At 45.7% G+C, this 22,432-nt stretch overlaps 1 long non-coding RNA gene across 2 annotated transcripts; it reads left to right on the plus strand.

Moving 5' to 3' along the window:
- The first annotated feature begins 457 nt into the window (after nt 1–457).
- On the plus strand, nt 458–15,550 carry LOC127696515 (uncharacterized). Of its 2 annotated transcripts, XR_007980233.1 has the most exons (5): nt 458–652; nt 1,407–1,521; nt 10,413–10,574; nt 11,026–11,366; nt 13,380–15,549. It is a non-coding gene; the product is annotated as an uncharacterized LOC127696515 (long non-coding RNA). The 2 variants fall into 2 exon arrangements; XR_007980232.1 differs by lacking the exon at nt 458–652 and having other exon boundaries at nt 1,326–1,521; nt 13,380–15,550.
- Nucleotides 15,551–22,432: the final 6,882 nt, after the last annotated feature.

Below are 22,432 nucleotides of genomic sequence, written 5' to 3' on the forward strand. Positions count from 1 at the left end.
CATTCCGTCTAGGCTCCGCCCCGCAGTTACCTGGCAACCGCCAGGTGTGCCTGCCCACTCACTATAAAAGGGGCTGCTCGTCCCCCTCCTCACTCTCCTGCTCTCTTCTCTTGCTCCTGCTCCTCACCCTCTAACCCCCTCTCCCCATTCCCCTCCCCCTTTCTCTACTCTTCCTGGCTGGCTTCTCCTCTCTCCTCTCTCTTCTTTCCTCTCTTTCCTCCCCTCTCCTCTCTTCTCTCTCTTCTTTCCTCCCCTCTCTTCTCTCCTCTCCTCTTTCTCCTCTCTTTCCTCCTCTCTCCTCTGTCCCCTTCCCCTCCTCTGCCATTCTGTGTCCCTGCTCCCTCAACTCCCCTCCCCGTGCCCTGAGTACACTATTCTCTACTATATCCTATGGCTGTTGCCCCAGGGGGAAGAGATGCCTCAGTTTGGCCACAGATTCACCCTCTTCTCCCACACCATACTGCGCCTCCACCAAACATATCCCTGGCTTCTTTTCTTTTTATAAGACGCAACACTACCCCCTTGATTGGTAATGATAGTGTGATCCCTAAAATATCTCAGTAACTCCTGATTACATCTAAAACATGTGTGGCGAACACAGCCCAAGTCACTGCGAAGAACAGAAGGATATCACACTGTGCGTTCTGGGGAGGTAGGTAACAAAGGGACTGTTATTCAGTGGGAAAGAGGAGCACTGGGGCCAGAGCCTTGGGAGCTGTATGGTATCGGACTCCTGCTTCCAAGCTCGGGGTCGGATGGACCCTGCCTCAGTGGAACTGCCAGAGCAGGAAGATTTGTTTCCATGCTCTCTAGACAGAACACGAGGAGGAGTCTATGGGTGTGAAGTAAGTCCACAGAGGTGGGAAAACCAAACAGCAGGACCATGAGAAGGAAACAATACTTTGGTAAAATATATTTATTTAGCAACTCTTGGCTCCCACTGCTTAAATACTTGATTTTAAAGAAACTACCACAGCCAGGCCACAAAGTAGCCAAGAACGAGGGAGAGTGAAGGTACAGGCAGAGCAAATGCTGCGTATTGTGAAGGCACAGGGTGGGAGAGGCAGAGCCCGCTAGTGAGCTATCTCAGAAAAGATGGCGGTCCCCACACCAGCTTTGCACTAAACTGTACTGTAGTTTTGAATCTATTTTCGTGATAAACTACTCATAACAACGCTTACCACATTAACCACGTTTATGTTTGCAGTTCGGCAGCATTCCGCAGGTTACTGTTTTGTCATCCTTGTTGTTTGCTGGTTCCAGAACAGTCTTCTTCCTGTGGTGAAACTGTCCCCGCTAAACTATTCCCCCGCCCCTCCCCCGGCCTCAGGTAACCACTGTTGCACTTTCTCCGTCTCTGACTAAGTATAGATGGAGTCACAGCCAATCTTTTTCCTTTTTTGTAGAGCTTATTTCGCTTAGCAAAACCTCTTTCAAGGGTCACCAGTGTCGTGGTATTTTGCTTAACTCTCTAAAGTCGTCATAGCCACATCCTGCTGACCGGTCCTGGAGTCCTACAAGGTAAATTCCACAGGCCGCGTGAGGGAGTCACGGGGGAGGAGTGACTGGGAGTGGAGGAGGGTCACTGAGCTCTTCCAGCTGCTCAGGAAAGGTTGAGGTGGAGAAGGAGAAGGAGGTGGAGCGCTGTGGATGTGGGCAGCGAGGACCGAGGACCACGCCAGGGCATGAGGCGGGGCTGCGGGGCTGCGGGGCTGCGGGGCTGCGGGGCTGCGGGGCTGCGGGGCTGCGGGGCTGCGGGGCTGCGGGGCTGCGGGGCTGCGGGGCTGCGGGGCTGCGGGGCTGCGGGGCTGCGGGGCTGCGGGGCTGCGGGGCTGCGGGGCTGCGGGGCTGCGGGGCTGCGGGGCTGCGGGGCTGCGGGGCTGCGGGGCTGCGGGGCTGCGGGGCTGCGGGGCTGCGGGGCTGCGGGGCTGCGGGGCTGCGGGGCTGCGGGGCTGCAGTGGAGGTCTCAGTAACTGGGGTTCTGGTAGACTGAGATTGGAAAGTGAGTGGAGAGTGACTCAGCTGGGGTGGGGGTGGCCAACAGATTGGTTCCTGCAGAGTTTCTAAAGGAAAGGCAATAGGTAACCCAACAGGCATTTGGGCAGGAGCGGGATAATGATTTACTCAAAGTAGTTGGCATCAGTAAAGATAAGGGGGTGGAAACCGCAAAGCGCTTTCAGGGCTAATCAGGTTAATTTGGCAGGGACTGAGGGTTTGTATGGAATGTAGAAAGGGATAGGAGGAGGTGGCTGAAGCCAGTTTATAAAGTACCACGACTGACAAGCAGTTGGTTCTGATCATTTTCTAAGCAATGGGCATCAACACAAAACAAACCGCTCCATCCTTTGTTTCAAATCCCTAAACTGTCGATCTTGGCCTTAATTAGACCAGTTAGCACACTGCCTTATGGTAGCTTGAGAAACGTATGCGTCTCCTAGACTATAACTGCCTGAGAGCAAGCTGCTTCACTACTTAGTAGTCCTTCCAGCCTTAAACTCACACCTCTGAAGTGCCCGCTGCCTACTCAAGCATCCAGAGAATTGAAGGGGTCCGGGTTAGAAGGTTTTGAAGGGAGGCACGTAATAAAATAGCAAGGCTATAATTTAGAAAGATTAAGCTGATGAGCCTGGGGGCGGGGGCAGGTGAAGCCAGGCTGTGCAAAAGGAAGGTATTTTAGTAATTCGACGGCGGGGTAAGACGGATCCTTCTGTACTGGGCTTTAACAGGAAGGGCAGGATCTGGAAAGGAATCTAGTGAGATTATCTGGTCTTCTGTGGCAGCCAAAGCAGAGGATAGGGTGAAGTGCAGGGTTGATGTGCCGTTCCTGCTGCATATTTTCTCCTGTGGAATCCTAACCAAGTCACTGGACACACAGCCAAGTGTGTCCAGTGCCTGACTGCCTGAAATTACGGTGGTGGTCTTGGTCTCTGTTAATGTGTTTAATACTGCCTTCAAACATTAGAAAATGGCGTTGTACTTGATTTTGGTTGCTATAAGATATACCTATAGAAATAAGGTTACTTGCCGAGTAAAGACTATATATACATTCACCCTGCTACGAGTAGCGGATTATCAATTTATGGCCATAAGCCTCAAGAGATTGCCTTAGGTCTGGAACTAAAGAATAGGGATGAAATTGAGGAGATATGAAATCCTCAGCAATGTTTTGGCATGAAAAAAAATCACTGCTTCATGTTTTAAAATATTATGATCTTTGGTTTGAAGCCTTTTTTACTGCTGTTAAAATATAAAATGTCAATTATTTAGTTAGGGCTTTCTTTTCTTTTTCTTTCTTCTTCCTCCTCCTCCTCCTCCTCCTCCTCCTTCTTCTTCTTCCTCTTCTTCTTCTTCTTCTTCTTCTTCTTCTTCTTCTTCTTCTTCTTCTTCTTCTTCTCCTCTCTCTCTCTCTCTCTCTCTCTCTCTCTCTCTCTCTCTCTCTCTCTCTCTCTCTCTCTCTGACACAGTTTCTCTGGGAAACAGCCCTGGATGTCCTGGAACTTGTTTTGTAGAAAGTGTCAGTTATTATTAATTTTTTCATTATAAACAAGAAGCTTTTTTAATCAAGATGCTTGATTTGAAAGGAAAATTATCTTGGGTCATTCCCCCCCCCAAGAATAATTTACCCCTACTTAAAATCAAAAAAGTTATAAAATTGTTCTTGGTTTTGCAATAAGTGAAAAATACTAAAACTCTTTAGTTGAATAAGGTACGCAAGGAGCCTTATGCTTCTGGGCTCCTTTATTAAAACCAAGCAGAACAAGCTCCTGCGCCACTGATAGAAAAGGGGGAGATTTTCACAGAAACAGTTCTGTCCTCCAGACCACTTGATGTCAACCAAGACAGAACATTGGTCATTTAATTTAAAAAAAGAAAAAGAAAAAGTCTCAATATGCTTTGCACAGCACCAGTTACTTTATATCCAGGAAAGCAACCGGGAAGGAGAAATAAAGGAATGGAGAAAACTTCAGTGTAGCGTTGCGTTGATACCAAACTGCGCCTTTCTAGTGGAGAGCGGATTCTTGGTCTGTAGGAACATTCTGGAATGAAGCAGCAGGCTCCCTGTTTAGTAGATACCCCGTCTGCTGCTGGAACACAGCTGTCATATCTTCATCCTCGAGTTCCAACTGGGCAGGTGTATCCGCTGCTTCGCTGATTGGTTGCCCTTCAGACCAGACTCTGATAGGCCTCATTGGTGAATCTCAGCCGTTCACAATAGGCTGTCAAAAGTGTGGTCTTTTAGTCTTCAACTGCACCACAGAGGCGGTCCCCCCCTCTCCTCCTGTTGTTCTCAACAGGACTTGACTCCTTCTTTGGGTTTCTTGATGGAGTCTCTTGGTGGTTCTTCTTGTCTCCTCAGCTGCTGCCTCATAAAAAAAGGCACCAGGTCCACACTGGAGCCATAGCAGGAGCCACAGAAGCAGTAAATGTCAATCATTATTGAGGCTCCTCCTTCCTTGGCTTTTGTAGCTGTGTAGCAGCTGCTTTGGCTGAAGCCCGGGATCTAACTGATTAGTCATAGACAAGTGGCTCCTCCTCTTGCTCTTTCCCATTGGCTGGTGGATTTCCTCCCCGCCAACCTCCTCCTCGTGCTTTGCTGCTGAACCGGCCCCTAACTCTGGAAGCTTTGTGCCGGGAACCAAGAATCCAGGACCTGTCATCTGTGAGGGTTTTTAAATCCAATCCCCATTCCACACCGAGGATGTTTCTCTCCCCCCAACCCCTCTGGAGTTACATTGTGTCTGGGAACAGTCTACACAAGGTCTTCATAGTCTACATCAAATGTAAATGCTGCCCTCCCAGTCAAGGAGGTAGGAAACCTACTTTCAAAGAGCTTGTTTCTCTATCCCTGAGTGTCCTGTGGGTAAATGGTTTCTTCAATGGTAACAACAATATGAGCAATCGCACAATAATTCATAACAATGCCCTCACTTTAGGTAACTCTAATGTATCAGGGAGGTACTTTTTTTTTTTTTTTTTAATTAACCTACATTCAGTTACTAGATTCTGAGTGAATTCTCAGAATGAGTGAGCCTTAACCTTTGGTTTTTGTTTTTAATTTGTATGGGAGTGCTGTTCGTGGGTACGTGTGCAAGTGTGTGTGTGCTAGTGTGTTCATGGAGGCCAGAGGTTAACTTTGGGAGTCATTCTTCAAAGCCATTCACTTCACTTACTGACACAGGCCCTCTCGCTGAGACCTGGGGCTCTCAGATTTGAATTGGCTAGCTGGCCAGTGAATCCCAGGGAATGGCCTTCTCCTTCCCTTTCAGTGCTGGGGTTATTTATACATTTATACATTATTTTGTGTGGGTGCAAAGCATTGAACCCAACCCTTCAAGCATATGTGGCAAGCCCTACCCCAACTGAGCTGTTGCCGCCAGCCTGGTGCTTAGGGTTTTTAATGCTATGAAGAGACTCTATCATCAAGGCGACTCTTATGGAAGAAAATGTTTAGTTTGGGCCGGCTTGTATTTTAGAGGTTTAGTCATTATCATCATGGTGGGAAGCGTGGGAGCATGCAGGCCGACATGGTGCTAGTGGAGTCAAGAATTGGACATCTTGATCTGAAACAGGAGCAGAAGGAGAGCATCAGTCAAAGGCAGACAGGAAGAGCCTGTGATTCTACACTGGGTGGAGTTTGAACATGAGGACCTCAAAGCTCAAGCCCACAGTGACACACTTCCTTCAACAGTGCCATTCCCGTGGGCCAAGCATTCAAATACACGAGTCTATGGGGACCAGACCTACTTTGAGCAAGTAGACAGAGAACCTCTGAGTCTCACTTCCAGCCAAGCTGTTTGTGATTGATTGGGCTTCATCTTGGCGATTCTAATAAAGTGAATTTGGGATGAAGCTATGAACTTTTTTTTTTTTTTTAAGAAGAAAAATATATTTAGAATTAAACAAAATCTAGGTGTGGTGGCATATAGTTATAATCCAAGTACTTGGACAGATGGCTGAGACTGGAGCAGTAGGAGTTTGTGGTTAGCCTAGGCTGTACGGCAAAGCCTGATCTCATTTCTCTCTCAAAAACAAAAATCAACCAACCAACCCAAACCAACCAGCCCTGGGTAGTTTAAAATCCTTGGGTTTGAGGATATCAGTCCCCTCAATATTTTGAAGTGTGGGGGCTCTTGAGTCATATGTAGACAACACGAAGGAAGTCTTTGGTGGACAAGTAATATAAAATGTCAAACCGAAACTTTCTCTTTTCCGTGTCACTGCTAAGATGCAAACTGATGCAGAAGACACACATCGTTCACAGTCTTAACTTCACAGTGTCGCCTCCATCCTCCTTTGGGACTCGGGCCTTAGTTAGGGGAGTGGCTGTGCCCTTGTACCAGAGGAGGGTGGGAAAGAGGAAGTCAAGTCCTTGGAGGCGGGTGTACAGAGAGAGTCTTCTCTTAAAATCAAGTGTGTGGGCGAGACACGCTCATCCGGCCACTCCAACAGAAAGTAAACAGTGGACGCCGTGTTCCTTGGCTGTGAATTTTCCAAGCAGCACATCTGGTTTTGCCCCCTGTGTTCCTGGGGTGTGGGCACAGAAGAATGCGGAGGAGGCGTGAGCGATGCAGGTTGGGGGTTGGGGTACAGGGCGGCCGTGAGACAGGCCTCCTTCAAAGTAGAGGTGACCAGATACTCTGTGTCTACACAAAATGGTCGCTGGAATAAGGGGTCAGTAGTTGTGTTTGGCCATTGTGACTGTTGTAGTGTGGAGAGCGGTTCACAGGTGGAGGGTGGATAAGGACAAATCACTAGTCAAATGAGAACCACAGAGTCACGGCTGGTCTCCTCTGTGGCTTCAGTCAGCTGCAGGGAGGGTTGCCACTCACCCACACAGCATGCTTGGGTTTTTCTCTCCTTCCTTCCTGTCGACACAGCACCTAGAAGCAGAAGAGATGGAGGACTGAAGAGCTAGTCTGTATTCTCCTCACCCTGCTGCTGCTCCCTGACAAACTCCTGCAGCGTCCGGTCTAAAATCCGAGGTCTAACCTCTTCCGGATCAAGGGAAGGGTTTTGATTCAGTAGGTCACTGGTAGTCATATGAACAGGAGTTAAGTCTAAATTGCCTATGAGATATTCTCATGGCTTCATTGGCCAGCTTGGTCAACAGCAAGTAGTATTTGCAAGGGGTAGGGAATCCAGGGAGTGGGAGGTGGGGGATGGGGAGGTAGGGGGTGAGGTGAGGGGTGCTGTGGGGTTGCTCAAGTTCAGCAGGACAGTGGTATTTTGAGTACTTGATGGGGGTAAAATTCCATGACTTGTCTATAATAACCTGAATTCCTTAATTTACTGTTGAGGCCTAGATGGAATGTTAAAGCCTAGGTAACTGTTACCTACCATTTTGTGCTGTTACTAATATTATAAGGAAAGTTTCTTATACATTGTTTCTGCTGTTACTAGGAAACTTTCTCATGCCCAAGTTGGTTATATACTCTGTTGTGTTCTGTGCCCTTGGAAACCAATCATGATAGAAGTCAGTAGAACTGTTGTGTATAGTTAATCACAATAAGCTTGGACCCGAACCAACCATACAACATCCTGCACCTTTGTATAATCTTTTAAGGTGTTTGCTTTGAAAAACTGCCTCTGAGATGGACCCCAACAAAAAAAAGCCTTATTCCAAATAGTTTCTTATATTGGTACAAGTGTCTCTTCGGTTGGGGTCCATCTCAGAGGCAGTTTTTGAGTAGGGGTCAAATAAAGTTTAAGTCCCCAAGACCTCCCTGTGGACTGACACCCTGCTTGGCAGAAAGTGACCTGTATGTAGGTAACTGACATCCTGGTTGTCGAGTTAAGACATGAATGTTAGACAAGTCTCCTCCTGGAAGACAAGTTGGAGCATGGATACTAGCCCAAGCGAGTCCCCTGCCACAATTACATACCCCAGCCAATGGGAACAGGATAAGTGAACAACAAAGGCATGCCCCATCCCTAAATCCCGATTGGTGGAATAGTTTGGCATAGCCATGCACACTTCTCAGGCTTAAAGAGGGCATCAGATCCCATTACAGATGGTATAGGATCTTGGGCCAACATTACGGTTCAGCTCCAGAGCTAGATGCAGTCCTAGGTGAGGCGGTCGATAAGCCGCCCTGTCTGACTGAGACTGCTGTTTGCGTGGTCTGTGCCAGGCCTGCTTGACTTTTCTTTTTCCGTGCTGGTGATCGAACCAAAAGCCGTGGGAGTTCTTTGCTTTCTAGCCGAGTGCTCTCCCAGGAGCTGTGTCTCTCTCCTTTTGTTTATCTTCCTGATCTTTGTTTTTGTTGTGAGACAGTCTCACTATATGCCCTAGGCTGGCTTCGAACTCTCAATTCTCCTGCTGCAGCCTTCCAACAGCTAGATTGTATGTGCACACTAAAGAATTCAAAAGATTGCTCAGTGGTTAAGAACACTGACTGCTCTTCCGAAGGTCCTGAGTTCAAATCCCAGCAACCACATGGTGGCTCACAACCACCCATAACAGGATCTGACTCTTTCTTCTGGAGTGTCTGAAGACAGTTACAGTGTACTTACATATAATAAATAAATAAATAAATAAATAAATAAATCTTTTTTTAAAAAAAAGATATGAAAGGCCAAATGGGAAGCAGTTTCCCTCCTCTCCCTCAGCCATGCAATTCTTAGGGTTTCCCCTCCCCCAGAAATGCCACAGTTTGTTTTTAATTAGGCCTTCAAAATAGTCATATCAATGAACAAGCACAAGAAAAATAGGAGTTATAAACTTTTCTTCATTCTAGGGTCATTTTAAAAAATAATTATTTTGTTTTTATTCAGGTGTGTGTGCCTGTTGTCTGTGTGAAGATGGTTTGAGGGGGCAGAAGAAGAAAGAGTTGGGGCCCCCAAAGCTGCAGCCACAGGCTGCTGTCAGTGACCCACAGTGGGTGCTGGGAACATTGCTTAGGTCTGCTGGAAGAACCAGATGGCTCTTTTTACATTTTTTTAAAAAAAGATTTATTTATTATATGTAAGTACACTGTAGCTGTCTTCGGACACACCAGAAGAGGGCATCAAATCCCATTACAGTGGTTGCTGGGAGTTGAACTCAGGACCTCTGGAAGAACAGTCAGTTCTTTTAACTGCTGAGCCACTTCTCCACCCCTCCCCTGCCCCATCCCCAAGATGACTCTTAACAGAGCCTCTCCAGCTTTCTGTCTTCACCTTTTGAAAGCTGTGTCTTCACATCCTGATTCAGGGGTTGGGGTGTAGCTCACAGTAGAGTGCTCCATTATCACATGGAAGGCCCTGATTTAGTCCCTGGAATTATGTCTAAAGTTTTATTTATTTCTTACATTTTGCTTTTTTTTTTTTTTTTTTTTTTTTTTTTTTAGATTTGGTTTTTTCGAGACAGGGTTTCTCTGTATAGCTCTGGCTGTCCTGGAACTCACTCTGTAGACCAGGCTGGCCTCGAAGTCAGAAATCCATCTGCCTCTGCCTCCCAAGTGCTGGGATTAAAGGCGTGCACCACCACTGCCCGGCTTTTTTTTTTTTTTTTAATAGCGAACTTGCTTGTATGTTGAAGGCCCCGGCACCTGCTTGGAGACGAGTTTTCTTCTGAGGAACCTGGAGGATGCATCCCTCATTCCTAAGTTGTTTGTGGTTCTGTGAGGTCATGCTCTGTTCTCTTCCTCAGCTCTGGCCTTCCTTGCGGGTGAACTTTGGCGTGGAGAGCCTGACTTATTTTAGTGACTGCTTCTGGGGACTAGCGTATAGATTTTTTTTTTTAAAGTTTTCCCAGGCCTCAGGCCAAATTCCAGTCTGAGTTCACACACCTGCGAACTTCTTCCATGGTTACTCAATACTTTCTGTGTGTCTTCATGTCAGAGGCCACTTCAGAATTGTGAGCTTCCCCAGGTCACGTGCCATGCAGCCCCAGTCAGACAGCTCTGGTCCAGCTGACAGATCAGGTCTCTGTTGATTGATTAGGCCAAGGATTGTGGGATCAATCCAGTAATAGCTGCGAAATTAAAACCACTTAAAAATAAGAACCCAATCAAGTGTACAAAGAGAGAGAATTTAAGTGGGAGCACCGCATCGGCGGGAGCAGCGCATCACCAACAGTGGGTTTGAGAGATGAGGCATTACAGGGTAAACACTGACATACAAGGATGCCCTGCGTGTTAACTGGCAGCTGTAGTACGGTGTGAGCAGGGACCTGGGGGCTATATTGGGGACCTGAGGAGAACAGGAATCACCAGGGGATTAGTGAGGCCTTTGTAGGATCTAATAGTCAACTGGGCAAGACTTGCAATAGGGTGCAGTACTTGATGGAGTACAAGTGGAATGCAAAGAAGTTTCTACGAGGTTGTGAGCTCACGTAGGAGTGGGAGGGGACAGGAAGTGCACATCAGAAGCTCTTGAATTCACCAGTGGAAATATTCACCCAATGGAGAGTAATATTTTTTTTTGTCAAGGTTTAGAACCTAGAGAAGACTTGGTGGATAAAGACTTTGGGGAATTTCATGAAGCCCTCTGGACACCGAGCTTAGTGCCACACTCCTGTCGCCTCAGCATTTGGAAACTGAGGCAGATGGGTCAAGATTAAGGACAGCTGCCCGTCACAGAGTGAGCTCCAAGTGAGTCTGGGATAGACGCCGAGGCCCCACTCCAAACAAACAAAACAGAGGCAAATGAACAAAATGTGTGTGTGTCTGAAAGAGAGAGAGGAGATATAGATGTGTGTGTGTGTGATAGATGAATAGAGGAAATATAGATGTGTGTATGTGTGTGTGTGTGATAGATGAATAGAGGAGATATAGATGTGTGTGTGTGTGTGTGTATGTGTGCGTGATAGATGAATAGAGGAGATATAGATGTGTGTGTGTGTGTGTGTGTGTGATAGATGATAGATAAGTGATAGATGAATAGAAGAGATATAGATGATAGATGATGGATGGATGGATAAATGATAAATGGATGGATAGGTGGATAGATAGATGATAGAATGATGACAAATGATAGAGATGAGAGAGAGAGAGAGAGAGAGAGAACCTGATGACTCAAGGTGAAGACCTGACCTTTTTCTAGATGCTGAATTTGGCTCAAGAAGCAGAGGAAGCAAATCCATACAAACATCTCCTTACACATGGCGTGCACTTGGGGCTCTGAATCCCAGCACGGAAGTGAAGTCACTGTGGTAGGAAGAGCAGGAGGTGTATGAAGCGCACGGTGGATGCCGAGAGCATTTGGAGAGTATGTACTTTCTGAGAAGCCAGGAGAAAGGATTTTGAATGCTTTCATCATCATTAAAAAAAATGATGGTTTTGCTGTTGTTGCTGCTGTTGCTGTTGCTGTGAGGGAGATAAAATCCAGAACCCGGTGACTACTTGAGTTCTGTCATCAACCCTGACCACCACCTGAAGACACAAGTGAGTTCAATGTGACTTGAGCATTACACAGTAGTCGAAACAACTCATTACCCGTTAATGTGCATAGTTACTCATGCTGTTATTTACCAGTTCTAAAGTAAGTTTAATGTTTCAAAAACCGGCAAGAGAATTCCCCAGTGATCTCTTGCAGAATCTACCGGAGTCACCATGGTCTGTGCCCCTGCCCTGGGTGAGAACAAAGCAAAGGCAGAGGTCCTACTGTGTGCTTCTGCGCCTCTGCTCCTGTAGGCTGTGTACTGGAGAAAAAGTGAGTGACAGCAGAGGGTCTGTGTTCTACCAATCCCATAACCATCCTGCACTCAAGAGTGGAAACCAAACCAAACCAAAATACAGTGAATAGATGAAGTAATGGTGAATAATTATTCTTAGTAATTATTCTTTGTTTGTTTGTTTGGATTTGGTTTTTTTCCCGAGACAGGATTTCTCTGTGTAGCCCTGGCTGTCCTGGAACTCACTCTATAGACCAGACTGGCCTTGAACTCAGAGATCCACTTGCCTCTGCCTCCCAGAGTGCTGGGATTACAGACGTGAGCCACCACTGCCCGGCAATAATTATTCTTAATAAATTAATGTATGGAAATGTAGAAATGTCACTACTCCCTCTGAGATGTTACAAGTAAAAAGAAAGAATTTTGTCAATCAGGTGCTCACATTGGGAAAGCATACAACCTGGAGAATAGAAGTATATATATGTCTATTCTTTTATATATATATGTATGTATGTATGTATATATATATATATATATATATATATATATATATATATATATATTAGCTCTATGACAGTTCCTTTTCTCTCTCTTATTTTATTTATTTATTTATTTATTTATTTATTTATTTATTTATTTATTTGAGGCAGGGTTTCTCTGTATAGCCCTGTCTCTCCTGGAACTCAATCTATAGACCAGGTTGACCCAAAACTCTGAAATCTGCCTGCCTCTGCCTCCCAAGTGCTGGGGTTAAAGGAGTGAGCCACTGCCGTCCGGCCATTCTTTTCTCTTAAGACAGACTTTTGCTTGCACCTAGCTGCAAAGTCTGGGTATAGTAGGGTGGGTGGAATTTGCCATCCGTGAAGATACGTGGGACTTTAGCAGACATGTTCACATACAGAGCTCAAAAGATGCACAAGAATGATTTTTAAAAGTTCTTTGCTACTCTTCTTCCAATGAGACTTTTATTGTGTGTGGGAAAGAGTGAAGTGGGTAGTAGGTGCTTTGAATAAATTTGGCCCACAGGGAGTGGTTCTGTTAGGGGGCGTGGCCTTGTAAGAAGTATGTCACTGTGAGGCGGGGCTTTGGAGGTCTCTTCCTCTGCTCAGGCTCCAGCATTGAGGAAGAGAGCTTTCTCCTTGTTGCCTGAGGATGCCAGTCTCTCTGGGTTGCCTTTGAATCAAGATGCAGAACTCTCAGCTACTGTGCGAGCACCACGTCTGCCTGGATGCTGCCATGCTCCCTACCACCATGATAATGGATTAAACCTTTGAACCTGTAAACCAGTCCCGATGAAATGTTTGCCTTGGTCATGATGTCTCTCGGCAGCAATGGAAACACTATGACAGGAGATTTACCTAAAAATCAGTGTAAAGTAGGGCATGTTGTAAGAAGTCCTTAAAGGTAGAAAACAGACAAACAAACCAACAAACCAGCAAAACCCCAAGCTCCAGGTTACTTCTGCCTGCCCTCAACAACTGAGCTTTGACCATCTGGGAACTAAATTCCGGTGTAAGGGTTTAAATTGGGAAGGGGAAGAATGAAGTAAAGAAACAAAACTACAGCTTCCAAAAGTCTCCATGAAACAAGAGTTTGGTTTTTTTGTAAAAAAAAAAAAAAAAAAAAAATCCAAACTAAACAAAACCCGTTTCCGTGTTTAGCGCGCCATCTTCTGGCCATGAGATTGGATAGCCCTGAAGGGATAGAACAGAGGACATGGGCACAGACAGGGCTGGCTATTCATTTGTTGTCATAAAGTTTTCCTTTCTTGCCGCTGTGACAGATTCCTGACAGAAGAATCTCAAACGAGGACAGACTTACTTCTGGATCAAGAACCAAGGAGTCTTTCATAGCAGGGAAGGCATGGCCCTGGCATGATTCTGTTGCTATGGGAACTTGCTGTGGTGGCTTCTCCCGGGCATCAATCAGGAAAAAGTTTTATTCCCTCTCAGACCTGTTCCAGTGACTCACTCCTTCCTGACAGGCAATTCATCCACGGCCTCCCCCACAGGACTCAGAGCTGGAGACTGAGAGTTCACATTGCAAGAGCCTACGGGCGACGCTTCACACAAATCACGTCAATCCGTGTGCCCATACGCCCCCTTCACCTTCGGACCTGTGCGCTGAACCACCTTTCTAGAGTTTCCTTCCCTCATTTCCTCGTGACAGTTCTCCACGCTCCAACAGCGGCATCTCGATTAAGAATTCCAGTTCAGGATTCCTTCCGTTTTTCTGTATTCCCTCGGAACTGAACGTTTCTCCTGGAATTTATTAACTCTACCTTTAGTTTGCTCCTGGGTGCCAGACTTCTTATGTACTACTTACAGTACCCGAGAGCCTGACGCATATCGGGTGCCTCCCCGTTTCTCCCACTTCCTGTCTTGTCTCCTTCTCCCTCCTCCTCCTTGTTTTGGGGGTTTTATGGTTGATCCCAGGGTTGCGCCTGTGTTTGGAAAGTACCAGTGAGCACTCTTTGCCCTGGTTGTTTTGGAAGGAGTGATACACATGCCCCTCCAGGACACGCATCAGGACTCTGCTCAGGTCACCCCTCACGTTTCTGAGGAGCTCAATGAGTGCTCAGTGAGAGAGAGGACTCCCTGCTTAGTGACTGGGGGCTCAGCTGGTCAACCCTCAGGGGACAACAGTGCGTAATGTCATGTTGTGGGTTCCCACCAGGGTTGGAGGTAGAATTTAGATTCTCCTCTTTCTACCAGGAAGAAGTAGCTTTGCCACAGCATGCTTCCACAAAGCCACACGGTCACTTAAGTGCTAAGGAGGGGCTTCCTTTTGCAGCGTCATAAGGGCCACAGGGAGGTCACTATGAGGAAGGCGGACCATCCGCAATGGCCTCCAGGGATGCAGGTATCTGTCTAGCTGACATTATATATGGTCAATGTGATTGCAACTTCTCAGGAAGATGTATTGAAAGTGCAGATTGCTTTTAAGATACAAACCTTCCAAAAATGCTAAATTGGGGAAATATATCCTCAAATAGCAGAAATATATATAATTTGTTTGTAAACCACTTATTTTAAAGTGCTGTGCCTGTCTGTGTGCGTATCTATGTGTGTGTGTATGTGTGTGTAGTGTGTGAGTGCCTACACACACAAGAACATGCATGCCACTGTGTGTGTGCAGGTCAGAGGACACCTTTTCCAGGTTCTCTTCCCCCACCTCCTTGTAGAGTTGGACTGTACATACTCCACGCTAGCTGGGCTATGAGTTTCCAGTAAATTCTGTGTCTTCACCTTCCAGCACACTGTACTATTATAAGGAGACCCTTTAGTATAGGCTCTGCCACTCTGCTGACTTTTCACACGGGTTCTGGGGGTCAAGTTTAGGCGGCAAGGGCTTTACCCACCGCGCTAACTGCTGGCTCTCATTTCCAAGTCTTACAGAATTTATCATTGAAACTTCCATAAAGACTAGGACCATGTTTACCCTGTGATTACATTATGAGGCCGGTGCTTACAATGCAATGCCAGAGATGTAGAGTCAGTATGAAGTAAAGCTAAGGGGACAAGAGATGCCATTGGAGGACCGGACAAAGCCAAGGGATGTGAGGAGGAGGTGACTTGGAGGGCTAGGGAGGTTTCTGGAGGATTCTAAACAAGGGGAGGGGTGGAACACGACACGTCAGTTTCCCTTATCAGCTGGCTGGGGAGTCTTCCCACTGTAGGTCACAGAATATAAAAACATGTGTCAAAGGAGGAGGAGGGGTGGTGAATATGTGGAGAACACCCCAGTCGTAAATTTACAGGTCAGTTGATAATTATACAGCAGTGTGCGCTTCATCACGGGTGCAAGGAGCCCAGGCCACTTTATTTGGGCTCTATTCTTCGTTTGGTACCAAGCTTACCATTTCGTTGTTTTAATTTCTCATGAAATTCATGTTGCTATGGTCGTTTCAACAACCCAAGAGTAAAGCAAAACTTATTTCTTCCAAGTTGCGTAGAGTTTCATATCACTGTCCAGTGACTCTTCACCTAGCTATTTAAGTGTAAAGAACTTCATGTGTTCAGCAAAGGCCCCATGTTTTGACCTTTACCATGATGTTCTAGTCAACTTACATTGTTAATATTAAGGGCTTTCAGATGCTTATTACGCTGACAGAGCCTACTGCCCTGATAAGGTGACGCAAGGACTTGATTGGGAGATGCGTCATCTACATTTCGTGTGGTTCACGGGTGTACATTTGAGCTAATGTGCACCCACAGCTATTATGTTTGTGGCCGCAGGCTTTCCACCCTGCATGGCTAATACGGGCGGCTGGTGAGTCAGAGGGAAGGACCACCTTACTCGCCTTCAGCGTCTTTCATCTTCAGCTCATTAGGTACGTTATAAACATCAATTAAACAACTCATCACAACCCAGCTTGGGGAAAAAGATGCTATTAGTATCCTCGTTATGGGGAGACAAGCATAGAGGGCTCAGGCGAGGCAGATATTAACTATATGGAGCCAGTGGGAACCAATGAAGGTGCTCAAGGCTTCCTGGTGACACAGGAGAAGTACGGGGTGCTTAATACAGGCTATCTGGGTCTGCAGAGGAATGTGAGCTTCAGGAGACTTTGGGCCTCCTGTACAATCACTGTAAGAGATTAGGCCTTTGAGCCAGAGCACCAGCAGGGAAGAATGCACCCTTCTGCAACTGGCTTTGCCTTGTTTTCTGATGAAGTGGGAAAAAGGTCATGCCTGAACTCATCTGATCTGAGTGTACCAGCACAGCCCTGATTGCAAGTAAGATGTTCTGCTTCTCCCCCAAGAGGATCCAAACTGGTCTTATTACGGTGACCTAACTTTAGGTTTTCTGAAGGTTTTTGGTAGTCATTCTGATACTATACATCTTCAGGTCTACTGAGTCTTAGTTGAGGTTCCTGTGCCATGACAAAACACCAAGGCCAAGGCAGTGTGTAGAAGGAGGGGTTATTTGGCTCGTGGTTCCAAGTCCACCAGGAAATGATAGACACACAGAGGAGAGCACACATCTTGAACTTCAAGCAGGAAGCAAAAGAGAGCGAAATGGGAATGGTACAGGGCTTTGAAACCACCAAGCTCGCCAGCACTGATGCACCTCCTCCTCCTCTAACCAGCTCCAAATGCCAAGAACAACTGAGAACCGGGTACCCAAATATCTGAGCCAAATGGACATTTTCAGCCAAACTACCACAAAGACTGAGGCAAGGAGACAGAGTTTGAGGCTAGCCTGAGCTACACAGTGACACTTGGTCTCAAAAACATTTTTTTTTTAAATTAAGAATACCTAATATCCTTTCAAACTATCCATTCAAAACAGTGAAATGAATGGAATGTTGTTTATTAATCAAAGTTCACTAGAAGAACAAGACATAAAGAACTTATTAAATTTGCTTAAGTTAAAATAGTGACGGCAAGTCTCTGCTCTGTCCTTGAGGCAGAGTGGGTATCTCAGCTCTTCCAATCTGGCCAAAGACCTGGAGTATTCCTGGAGAGCTGCGGGCCCTCCGTTGACGTTGGAAGCCTGGAAACATTGGTCCTGTTTCTATCAAAGGAATCAGCAGAAGCAGCAATAAGCTAAGTCAGCTTGGCAAGAAGAGAAAAGGTGCAAGCCACAGGCACGTGGCACACACAGACACACACACAGACACACACACACACACACACACACACGTGGGCAAACACTTGCATGCATGAAACACTAAAGTAAATCTAAAAGAAGAGAAAGAAAAGAGTTTCCTTTAAAAACTTGAGAGGAGTTATAATGTGATCTCATAATTGTGCTTCTGGGTGTGTATCCTAAGGTTCATGATAAGAGTTACATACCTGTCCATGTTCATTGCAGCTACTGTCATGACACTAAGAGATCAAAACAGCCAACATAGCCTCAGACAGAGGGATGTCTAAACCCCAGGGTGGCATAGATAGATAACAGAATATCGTATGGCTATAGAATAATGAAATCCTGTCATCTGTGGCAGCACGGGTGGAAACGAAGGATATTACATAATATGAAATAAGCGAGGCTCTGAAAAGAAAATACTTCATGTTCTAGTTTATTCGTGGGTAGTAAAAATGTTGGTCATGTGGGAGTGGAGAGTGGACTAGTGGACAGGAGAAGAAAAAGAAGAGAAAGACAAGATAGTGACCGGTTGGGACTAAGAAGTAGTAAGAGTGGGGAATGATATTAATATGATAAAGTACAATAGAGAAACTGTACAATAATTAACTATATGCATCAAAGCAACTGATACCAAAAAAGATGATGTTTCAGAAATAGAAATGCTAGTTAGTGGGATTTTTACCATTATATGCCATATACACATATCGAATTAAAAGTGTACACCATAAATAGGTACAAATATGTCACTTAAAAAATACCATCTTGAAGGAGATGCTGATTTCAAGGCAAGAATAGTCTCTGTGTTTCAGAGTTCTCACGTTACTGTCCAGGGATTGTCTCAGAGAGGAGGCAGTTCTCATCTAAAACTGTCCAGAGTGCAGTGAAGGACATTGCCCAAGGGGAAAGCATCTCTCTACACCAGGTCATGATAAACACTGGAAAGGATGATGCTCTAACCTGGTGCTGAAGTACTGGCTGACAGCAGCTCCAACTCCAGCGCACCAGCAACTTTGACCAAAGTTCAGATGAGCTCAAGAGCACATTCAAGACAAATATGATCAGTGATTTATCCAGTCGTCATCAGACAGGCTTCCTCCAGTAGCAGACAGGAACAAACGCAGAGACCACAGACATTGTATGGAGAAAGAGTCTAAACTAGAGGTCTCCATCAAATCTCTCCTCTCAGAGCCTGGGGAATCCCACAGAAGACGAGGTAGACGGGTGGACAGAGTCAGTGTGGGTGGAGAACACCGGGAGAACGCAGCCCTCTGAATCAACTAAGCAGGGGAATGTCATCTCGCTGAGACTGAGACTGGAACTGCAGCAGGTTCTCTACACATACATGACAGCTCTTAGCCTGGGATTGTTATGGGACTCCCAGTTGTGAGAATGAGTGGACCTCTGACTCCTGTGTCTGTTCTTAGGACCCTTTCCTCCTGCTGGGTTGCTGTGTCCAGCCTTGATATGAAAGTTTTTCCTTCATCTTATATTTTATTTTGTTGGGCCAAACAGTGGTGGCACATGCTTTTAATCCCAGCACTTGGGAGGTAGAGGCAGGTAGATTTCTGAGTTCAAGGCCAGCTTGTTCTACAGAGTGAGTTCCAGGACAGCCAGGGCTACACAGAGAAACCCTGTCTCAAAAACAAAAACAAAACAAAAGCAAAAACAAAAAACAAAAAACAAAAACAAAAAACAAAAAATAAAATATTTTGTCACCTTTGGCTGTTCTCTCTTAGAAGCCCATTATCATTTAATGAGAGACAGACAGAGAGTGGATCTTGAGGGAAGGTAGGGAGGAAGTGGGAGGCTTAGATGGAGGGAAAACTATAATTAGGATGCATTGCATGAGAAAAGAATATTTACAAGAAAGCAGGCAGGCAGGTAGGTGGGCAAGGATGTTTTAAGCAGTACTGCCCTCATCTTCATTAAAGAGAGAGAGAGAGAGAGAGAGAGAGAGAGAGAGAGAGAGAGAGAGAAGACCAAACCTTGACTCAAGTTCATGACCAGAAGGAGGATGGGGCAGAACTCTGTACAGGAAATGGCGGCCAACTCTGCTGATGTGCTCCCTGCTCGGAGTACTTCCCACCCAGGGCTACCCACACCCATGGGTGGTGCCTCTAGATCGTGAAACACCAAGGAAGTGTCTCAGTTACTCAGTCAACATCAGGAGAACCAAAGCCCAGTCATATAAGCCATTTTCTAAAGAGCCCAGTTTCCTTCTCAGTTCCGTTCCTTCCTGATTTTAATTGTGTGCTGTAGCCAAGACCAATTAGTCACCTATCCGGGACTTGTGAATGGGACTTTGATTTTATTCCAAGCAGTGACTAATACAAGTAGATACGGAATACTGAATATACCAACTTCTCCTGTAACTATCGAGTGGTGGTTTCTAAAGGCTCCTTGGAACTGACGGTTGGAGAGTGTGTCTCAGTCAGGGTTTCTATTCCTGCACAAAACATCATGACCAAGAAGCAAGTTGGGGAGGAAAGGGTTTATTCAGCTTACACTTCCACATTGCTGTTCATCACCAAAGGAAGTCAGGACTGGAACTCAAGCAGGTCAGGAAGCAGGAGCTGATGCAGAGGCCACGGAGGGATGTTACTTACTGGCTTGCTTCCCCTGGCTTGCTCAGCCTGCTCTCTTATAGAACCCAGGACCACCAGCCCAGGGATGGCACCACCCACAAGGGGCCCTCCCACCTTGATCACTACTTGAGAAAATGCCTTACAGCTGGATCTCATGGAGACATTTCCCCAACGAAGCTCCTTTCTCTGTGATAGCTCCAGCTCATGTCAGGGTGACCCACAAAAGCAGTCAGTACAGTGTGCTTTTGAATGTCATTCTTTCTTGCTGGGACACAGACACGACATGTGGAATCCTACTAACCCTCTGGACCGTGAGATGAACCTGGGAATAAACGTTGTTTATGTCGTAGATAATGAGGAAGAAAAGGGAAAGAGGGTGTGTCTCAGATGTCAATTCAGAGCTGCCAAACCAATCTGATGTGTCACTTTCCAACTGACTCCATCTTGCTGGGCTACAATCTGTGTTCCTGTTAGCTGATTCGAACTTATAACTGATGTGCTAGCTATCTGAATTGCCAAGTTATTTGATTATTGCCCAACGTCTGCTTTGACTGGGGATGCAAAAACAAGCCTTCAAGAATAGCCATGATGTGGGGCTGGTGAGATGGCTCAGCAGTTGAGAGCACCAACTGCTCTTCCGAAGGTCCTGAGCTCGAATCCCAGCAGCCTCATGGTGGCTCACAACCATCCGTAATGAGATCTGACAACCTCTTCAGAATTTGTGTTTGAAGATAGCTACAGTGTACTTACATATGGATAAATATAAATAGATACATAAAATAAATCTTAAAAAAATAGTGATGACAGGTTTTTCATATCTGATTTTGTCTGTTTGGATCTTATCTTTTTCTTCTGTTAGCCTGGATACATTTGTTATTGATTATCTTTTGGGCTGGGAGGACGGCTTGGTGTGTAAATGTTTGCCACAAAAGCATGAAGACCTGGGTTCAGATCTTCAGCGCCCACATGAGGTGGATATAGTAATGCGTGTCTGGAACCTCCGTTCTGCAGGATTCAGGTGGAGACAGGGGTGTCCTCCCAGTTTGCTGGACAGATCGATATTCTAGCTAGTCAGCCAGTGAGTTCCAAGTGAGCCAAAGAGACCCTGCCTCAAAAGTTAAGGTGAAGGGGCCTGGAGAGGTGCGCAGCAGTTAAGAGCACTTGTTCCTGCAAAAAGACCTAGGTTTGATTACTCCACACACACACACACACACACACACACAAACATGTACACACACGCACATAACACATTTTATTGATGTTTTGTTATATTTTCATTTACCTTATTTCTGCTACAGTCCTCATTATTACTCTTACTGTTAATTTTAGGTTTCATTTCTTTTTGTACTTTTTCTGACTCCTTAGGTCACAGAAATTGAGTGACTTATTTGAATTTCTTCTCTCTTTTGAACATAGGCCTTGGCTAATGTAAACTCCTTCCCCTGGCTTTTATTGTGCCAGACTTCCGTTTGCATTGGTTTCCATATATTTTTTTAAATTTCATTTTTAAAATTTTCATCCATCTGATTGTAATGAGAGTATGCTGTTTCAGTTTCTATGTATTTATATAATTTTAAAAACATTTTCTGTTGTTACTGATTAGTTTTATTCCATGTCGGTCATAAAAAATATATGGTATGGTGTACTGGCTGGTTGTATGTCAACTAGACATAGGCTGGAGTTATCACACAGAAAGGAGTTTCCATTGAAGAAATGCCTCCATGAGATCCAGCTGTGGGGCATTTTCTCAATTAGTGATCAAGGGGGAAGGTGGCCATTGTGAGTGGTGCCATCCCTGGGCTGGTAGTCCTGAGTTCTATAAGAAAGCAAACTGAGCAAGGCAGGGGAAGCTAGCCAGTAAGGAACATCCCTCCATGGCCTCTGCATCAGCTCCTGCTTCCTGCCCTGCTTGAGTTCCAGTCCTGACTTCCTTTAGTGATGAACAGCAATGTGGAAGTGTAAGCTGAATAAACCCTTTCTTCCCCAGCTTGCTTCTTGGTCATGATGTTTGTGCAGGAATAGAAACCCTGACTAAGACATATGGTTTTGGGTTTCTATTTTTCCTTTTTTTCTTTTTCCAGTTTTGAGGTTTATTTTGGTTAAAGGGTTCTCCAGCGTTCTGTCAGGTCTGGCTGATTTGTGTGGATCTTTCCTGTTCATCTTTTGTCTGGATAACTGTTGGGCACGGGTGAGCTTAGCTAAACGGCCTCAGCTGAGCTGTTTGCACAGGTTTCCTGAGAGCTGACCATCCTGTGGCTTAGCTTGATTCCTGTTTTTCCACCCGGTGTGGTAAGGACCTCCCAGGTGCCTGACCTATGGCTGTGATTGTTTTTTCTCCTGTTGTGTTTCCTGGCCTCTAGTTTATATTGCTGGTCCCTCAGTAAAGCTTTGGCATTCTCCTTACTGAATGACCAGTGTCTGTGTTTTCTGTCAGTCCCCCAGGCCTATGCCCGAGACTTGGTACGGTGGCAGTGTGGGGAGCTGTCAGATAACCTGTCTATTCACTGATGAGAATGTGGTGCTGAGACCCCCCCAGAATGACTCATTTCATCAAACAAAATTATAAGTGCAAGAGAAATTAAGCATACACACGTATAATAATAAATAAATATTTTTTAAAAAGCGAGCTGGCCTTGGAAGCCGAAAGTATACA

This window comes from Apodemus sylvaticus, chromosome 11, assembly GCF_947179515.1.
Source record: "Apodemus sylvaticus chromosome 11, mApoSyl1.1, whole genome shotgun sequence".
NCBI lineage: Eukaryota > Metazoa > Chordata > Mammalia > Rodentia > Muridae > Apodemus > Apodemus sylvaticus.